This window comes from Apteryx rowi, unplaced genomic scaffold (genome assembly GCF_003343035.1).
Source record: "Apteryx rowi isolate R43461 unplaced genomic scaffold, aptRow1 scaffold_242, whole genome shotgun sequence".
NCBI classification, from domain to species: Eukaryota; Metazoa; Chordata; class Aves; order Apterygiformes; family Apterygidae; genus Apteryx; species Apteryx rowi.
Window position 1 is genome coordinate 59698 of NW_020448775.1, and position 7487 is coordinate 67184.

The following is a 7487-nucleotide window of genomic DNA, read 5'->3' on the forward strand; positions in this document are numbered from 1 at the left end:
AAAACCCGCCTGGACACGATCCTGTGCAACGTGCTCTAGGTGACCCTGCTTGAGCAGGGGGGTTGGACTAGATGATCTCCAGAGGTCCCTTCCAACCTCAACCATTCTGTGATTCTGTGATTCTGAGACCAAGAGGGAAAAGGAGAGAAGGCAGTAAGTGGAAAGATCCATATCAGGGAATAACCAGTAGGGTACAGTGAGGCATTGGCTAGAGAGAGATGATAAGAGATATTATCAGAGTAAAAAAAAAAGAGAGGGACTCTTATTTTACTTGGTTCTAAAATTTTTGATTCTGCAAACATCATATGGTTCAAGCATGGGCCTGGGAGCCTACAGCAGCTGCCCAGTAGGCTCCAGTTAGTGAGTAAAGGAAAGGAGAACAGGATCTGCTAATGCCTTCTGTTCCTGATGCTAAAGGGATCGGTCTTTGTCATGACTTGGGAAGAGCAAAGGAAGAATCATTATGTCCTTCCCTCACTTATGTTTAGTATCATGTTTTCTTCTGCTCACTGATATTTCAGCCCTCTGCCTATTCTGCACATTGCTCTTCAGGGCACTTAGACTTCCTCCTGTGCATGATGATCATTGTTTTAGAGAACATATGTGCTGACATGAAAATTCTGCAGATTAAGGAAAAGAGTCATTTGTGTCCAGCAGGTATTGCAACATGTTTGCAAATTCCCCTGCTCTGCTTGGATGGATAATGCCTTTCTGCTCTTCTTTGGTGATCGCTCCTAATGTTCACAGTGCTGCATTGTTTACGCATTTCTCTGCTGTTTGTCTAAATAGCCTGACAGCCCACTGCACCACCTTTTGTGCCCACCACTTTAATTGGTGCAGCTGCTGCCTTAGGGTGCTCTGCTAAATGGCGCCAAGGCAAATATAAACAGTCTGCAAACGTGTTCAGGCTTGTCACCACTGTACTTCTCTTTATCTTGTCAGGAGCTGAGTCTTCGCTTTCTGTATCAATTACATTCTCATTTAGATCAACATATATTTTATCCTTCCTTCTTGTATCGTAGCATGAAGTATGAGATATCATGCTTTATTTATGCCTTCATCAGTGGCTGCCGGTTATCTACTGCAAGCATCTTTCAGATATATTGTTACTCCTATTGCTCAGGTCAGTGACAAAACACTACACTATCTTCTTTCTCCAGTAATTTGATTTTTTCACATCTTTCAAATACAATAAATATAAGCTGAGACACAAACATAAAAGCTTTTCAGAAGCTCTGCTGAAGCAGAATTATTTTGTTCCACTTAAGCCACTTGAAGCATTTTGCTGTCCTTCACTGACACAATTTTTAATTTAGCCACAAGAGCTCTAACACAAATGTTTCGCCCTTTAAGAACTATAAAAGTTTCACTAGTTAGTCTTCATAGCAGTTACACATATCTGAAATTAAATCAAGCAACTACAGATGCCAAACCTTTGTATCACCTAAACAACTTAGACTAAGCTATTTTTAAATCTCTCCTGTCCTAAAATCTGCAATATTTGCTTAGAACCAAAGTTAATTGCTCCTTCAATGCCATTGCCCTTAAGTCCTTGAGACAATTCTTGCAGTGCATTTGTTTTGTCTTAACCGTAATGGCCTTCGATATTTTTATATTTCTCAGATTACTACTCTTTGCCCTGTAGTACATGTTCTTGCACTTTATGAAATTCCTATTATTGAAGGTAAAAAAAAGAGGCGCAATCTGCATTTGCAAGCAGTGCTGGGACCAGGTCTGTTTAAAAATGAATGCCTTGTGCTCTAGTACCCACGGCTGTTTTTTTTTTCTATTATAACAATGATCTCACACTTGCTACAAATTATGGTCTTCGCAATGACTATAGAGCAAAACAAAGCAGTATTAGCCTAGTAATTTAATAAGGGATGTCGTCTAGTCCCATGTCATAACCAGACTGTTTTACAGCTGTTTGTATGTTGCAGAGTGGCCAGGGCTCTGCTCTCCAAAGTTTCGGTTAGCTGAGCCAGGCTTTGTGCTGAAGCCCGTCTGGAGTCTGTACCTGGGCAGTTCCCACAGGCACAGCCAGGAGACAGCTGCAGGCACAGAAGTTCAATCTGTGAATCCCTCACCTGTCACTAGTCCCTGGCCCCTGCTAAGTGGCTTAAAGGCAGTTGCTGCCATCTGATTGCCACAGGTTAGGTAGAAGTAAATCAGGCTGTAGGTACCTGCTTGGGCACGTTTGTCACAAGTCCGATGTGGGGAATTTTAATAGGCTTCCTGAAGACAAATCCTACATGGGAGCCTACAGAGATTCCTCCTGCATCCTATGTCTTCCCATTTGCCGGACTCTCTGCTCTGCTGGACCGTGTGTTTAGTCTCTCACTTGGAAAAAGTGGAGGATGTACATACCCCAAAGGATTGATACACGGTTACGTTCATTGGACTTCATATGTGTCAGGGGAGATATTCACACAGTTAAGACACTCAGGAGAATTTCTGTGCTTCTATGAACATCTCTCATCATGCTTTTTACAGATTGGTGAATGAATTCAACGTTGTCTAGCACAGGACAATATCTGAGGTGTCCCAGCCTGGCTGTTTCTTCCAAGTTAGCTTTTTTTATTCTTTCCTGCAAAGGTAGACTTAGTCCAGGAACAGTCTTTGTGTTTTACAGAGCCCAGCATCGTGAGGTCTTGATCCATGACTCAAGCTCTATGGCTTTACTACAGTAATAATAACAAATTGTTCAGCAAAGTGATCTTGGCACCTTTCTGCAAAGCATTTCACTGTGCTTCCAGTCCAAAAACAGAGTAACAGATCAAGGTTTCCGAGTGTCAGACCATTTATATAACACTCAGTCCACATCATCCTCGCATCCCTCCCACCACCTGGTTACTCTCGCATGAAAACTTACTATGCTGCATGGATACAACCAGATTCCTCCCACAGTTGCTCCTCCCAAACATCAGGACCTATTTAGACCCCTACTGAGCAGGCAGCTCAAGGGTCTGTTTCCTCCCATTTGACTAGGTCCTTCTTTCTCACACATTGCAATGCTGCTATGGAATAGCAGGCTGCAAATAGGACACAGATTATGGGGGTCTCCACTCATGCACATGAAAATATCCACTTGCTTTAGTAATCTAAAATAATCCCAGGGCCTCCATACATGCACCAGTACAGGGCACCAGTGCGCCACTAGTTTAGGGCACTATTCATTTTAGTTGCCCCAGGAGCTTCCTGCAGCTCTTTCATCTCCTAGAACAACAGGGAAATCCTGATATTCTACCTCTTTTTGAATGTACATAATTGGGGATTTGGCGAGCATCTGCTTTTGGGGAGTTTATAGAGTACTATTTCTTGCCTAGTCCACCTTCACTCTCAGAGCTATTCAGGGCTCATGCCTATTTCCCATTCCTTCCCTTCCTTTCTCAGATGAGAAATGTGACCCTTACAGTCCTACAGAAACTGGCACTGGACTAGAACAGGTGGATCAGCATGTTCTGATCTGCAAGATCATTGCATGTTCAAACTCACCCCTTTCATCTTCTCTGGATGTGTGCCCGTATGCCGAATCACTGGAGAATGACAAGTCCTTTCTCTTCCCTTTCCTACTAGGAGCAAGATGAAACTTCCAAAAAGGCTGGATACCTTTATCTCCATTGCTCTTGATACATGGGCACTTCTTTCTGATGTTCCTTCCATGAAATAGTCCAAAAATCTACCAGTAAGTATGATGAAGAATTGAGCCTAATCTACTGGTCCAGACACTACTCCCAGCATAGAAAAGGAAGAGAAGAGGATTTCAGAACTAGCTGCCTCTTAGAGTGGCAACAGCCTACAGCTGTAAACATGCAGTTTGTGGATACAGCCTGTGGATAAGACACCTAAACTTAATAATCTGCATGTAACTGTCAATCTGTGGGCTGTGTATCTCTCTGTAATCAATGGAGATGTAGAGGGTCTGTTCAGTTGCCCAGGCATCTGTCATTTGAGATGCTCTAGGATATATTGCATGGCTTCCACCTGTAGCTCCAGACGGACTTGAGTCTCCCATAGGTTTAGTACCATAGCTGCCATGCCTCATGCAGCAAAATATCCTAGGAAGTCTCAAATGGCTTTAGACATCTCAGTTTCAGCAGCCAAGTCAAGTTCAAGATCTCCATGGAGCATAAACATCTAGCTCACAGGTAGACATCTAAATGTAGGGGTCTTATTCTGCAAGCCAAAGCTCATTCTTAATCATTAAATGATAGCTACAGACTTTTCACTTTCTATACTATATGAGAATTACACAGACTTTATATTTTAGAAGACACAGGAGTTCATAGTTATGTGTAAACAGCTAATCTTGTTTAACTTACTATTGTAACTACTGTATACAGAAACTTCAAGTTGAGGGGGATATTCTGTCATCAGTCTTACTGACTAATATACAAGCTGCCTATACAGTAGGTGTGCTTTGACATCTTGGGAAAACTGTCTATTTTCAAAGGACTTCCAGAACAAGGTTTTACTAAATTTTTCTTGCATAAAATGGAGTCCTCTGTCACCACCACACCATGAAGATGGGTTACCTGGTATTTGGGTCTCCTCCACCACCATCACTCTGGCCTCCCAGATGGAGTCTCTAGGTAGGGACTTCTTTTCTCTGATCCAGAAGACAAGGACTCTTGGTGGTATGCTGTATAATTTACTGTAAGAAAGGGGCTTCTCTCTTGAAACCTGCGATCAGAAGTCTTCTTGGTACTGACTGCACAACCACAATACTTCACTGGTGCTTTCTTTCCTTCCCCCAAATGGGAACCTGAAATTCTTGTGGAAGGAACTGACCAAATATCACCTGTTGATTCTTCATTTCTCTTGACTTGAAAGAACTATGTAGATGACATTTTCTTCTCATCTTTGTAACAGGCGTCCCCATCTTTAATGTGTTTATCTCCTTCCAAGTAAATTCTTCTTATTCCATGGTCCAAAAAGAGATGGGAACACTTGAGGGGATATTCTCTTCTTTTTATGGAGGTCTTTTTTTGATTTGATCATTTGCACACTGTACGCAATAAAGTATGAAATTTATTTTTGCTCATGAATCTTCCCACTGTGATAAAATGCTTACATCTAGTTCAGTGTCAGTTAATGATAGACCATTTATAAATTAATTAAAGTGTTGAAAAGGATAATTTATACTTAGGCTAACTAGGTCTAAGTATATATTTTAAACTTTTTAAGGCTGTTATACATATTTCACCAGAGAAGAAAAGACTTGCTCTGTTTATTAACATTAGGTCAACTCTCCTTTCTAAAGGCTAATCTTTCCATGACTTTGAGTTTGCATAAAGAGATATTCTGAACAAATTCTTGCCCTTGCTCAGGTATTCCCCTGCAGTCTTGCCTTGTTTTGGGGACCTGCTTAAAGCATATTACCAGATAGGCTCAAATAGGCATGGCTCAAAGCATATTACCAGGTTTGTAAGGTCAATGTTAGTCTCAATAGAGATATGGAGTTTCTGCTTCTGCTTTAACTCCAGTAAACCTTAAATCACATACTACCATCACAATCATCCCCTTTGGTTCTGTAGCCACAATCCCTGACCTCTGAATGATGATCAGATGTTAAGAAGTTTTACTTTCATTTAAAAAGTAGGGAGCTACATGCTAGCCCGAGGGAGGTATATAAACCAATTACTCGGGTGGAAAGCTTGTCAATGACTTTTTGTTTTGTACAGAACACAGATTGTTCCCAACTGTATAATGTTGGCTCTTTCAGTCAAGGAAAGATAGACAGAGATCTCTGATATTTTGGGAAGACTCTAGATCAATTTTATGTTTGTAGGGAGCAGTGACATATGAGCAACCATGAATAGCACTAGGGCTGCTGCGAACTCCCAGCCAGCTGGCTGCAGGTGGCTGAGCCAGCTCTTCCTCCAAACAGTCTGTGCAACTTCTGGACACCAGGAAGGACAGTTTAGTAGCTCAACAGGCAGCAGAGCCAAGGGGACAAGAAAAGGGACCAAGCCACTCCTCAACACTGATTTCTTCTGTGACCTTTGACTCACTTCTAACCTTTCTTAAATTTTATCACTCAAGTTTTGTCTGTTTTTCCAAGCTTGGTTACCTAGAGGTAGACACCTACCCCATATACATAATATACTGCAAACTCCATAAACCACTTCTCACGATATAGCCCTTCATTTCTGTGCATTGTTCTTCATCTTCAGAAAATAAGATGACAATATTTAAATATCATGTAGACAGATCTGGCAGCCAAGCTGTTAATCTGTATGTATAAATACAAAATCCTACTGGAATCAACACAAAACTACTGGGAAATTTTCAGTTTCCAGCACTTCTATTAGTGTGCTGGCTAAATATTAGCTGCAAGAGTTTCCCAGATGTTGGTTATCAGACAGATATCTTCACAGGGAAGGAAGAGGCCACCCCCACCCTGCATTTTTCATGCTCTAGCCTTACACTTCTTGGAGCAGTGGCAGCTTCTGTGTCTTCAGGAGAAAACACCAACCTCTGACTGTGTCTGAATGAACATAAATGTGAACAGAAACGTCACAGGTGAAAATCATATTGAGGTACTTCACATTTTTAATCTGTTACTGGGAAAAGTCAATGGGGAAAGACTGGAATTTTGTCCAGAGAGGTAAAGGTGATCAAGGAGGTGGATGTAGAAGACTTTGGCAATGGGAAGCAGAACAGGAGAGGAGAGAAAGCTATTCCCTATCCCACTTCTATTACCTCAGTTTTCCCCTTTCACCTTCTTTTCAGCTACTCCTTCCTACCTCATCATCTTTTCTCTCATTTATTCATGCTCTCTGTCCCATCACTTCCAACCCCTTCCAGTATCTGCACAGTCCAGCAGAACATCAAAAGGGGAGAGGAGGAACGTGGGCTTCAGCCTCCAGCTCTGCCATGGCCACCAGACACCGGTGCAAGTGCATGGCTCCGCAGCTGGCTCTGTGCCGCTGAGCCTCGATGGTGCAGCCCTCCCACAGAGGCTGTGCGGTGGCCGGCCAGGGAGGACAGGGGAGAGGGCAGCGCTCCCTGCGTGGGACTGTGCAGAGCAGAGCCTGGCAGAGCTCAGGAACTGCCCTGTCTGCCYGCGGACGCCCCAACCCAGCTGAGCAGCAGAGGCTTAGCGAGGCTGTTCTGGCGTGGCCTTGGCGGGTATTTGCAGCGCGTGGGAAGCCCAGTCATGGTGAACCCCAGCGCACTATGTACTGTCCTAGCATAAAGTAGCGTCTGCCCCTCTTGGGGGCATACCAGGACCCCACCGAAACACTTTTTGGGTATGAAGGCAGCAGGGACAGCGCCCGGGAACACGCACGTTTAGGTCGATTTATGCGGCCCCGTTGGCCCCGGCAACCCCTCGTCTCCTTCGCGCCCGCGGTAGGAGCACGCCGGACACAAGTGGGCCGCGGGGGCGGGGAGGCTCCCGGCGGGACCCGCAGGGGGACCCCTGGCGGGGGAAGGAGGGCAGCTCCGAGCAGGCCGCGGGGCAGCGGCGGGGCGCGGGCGGC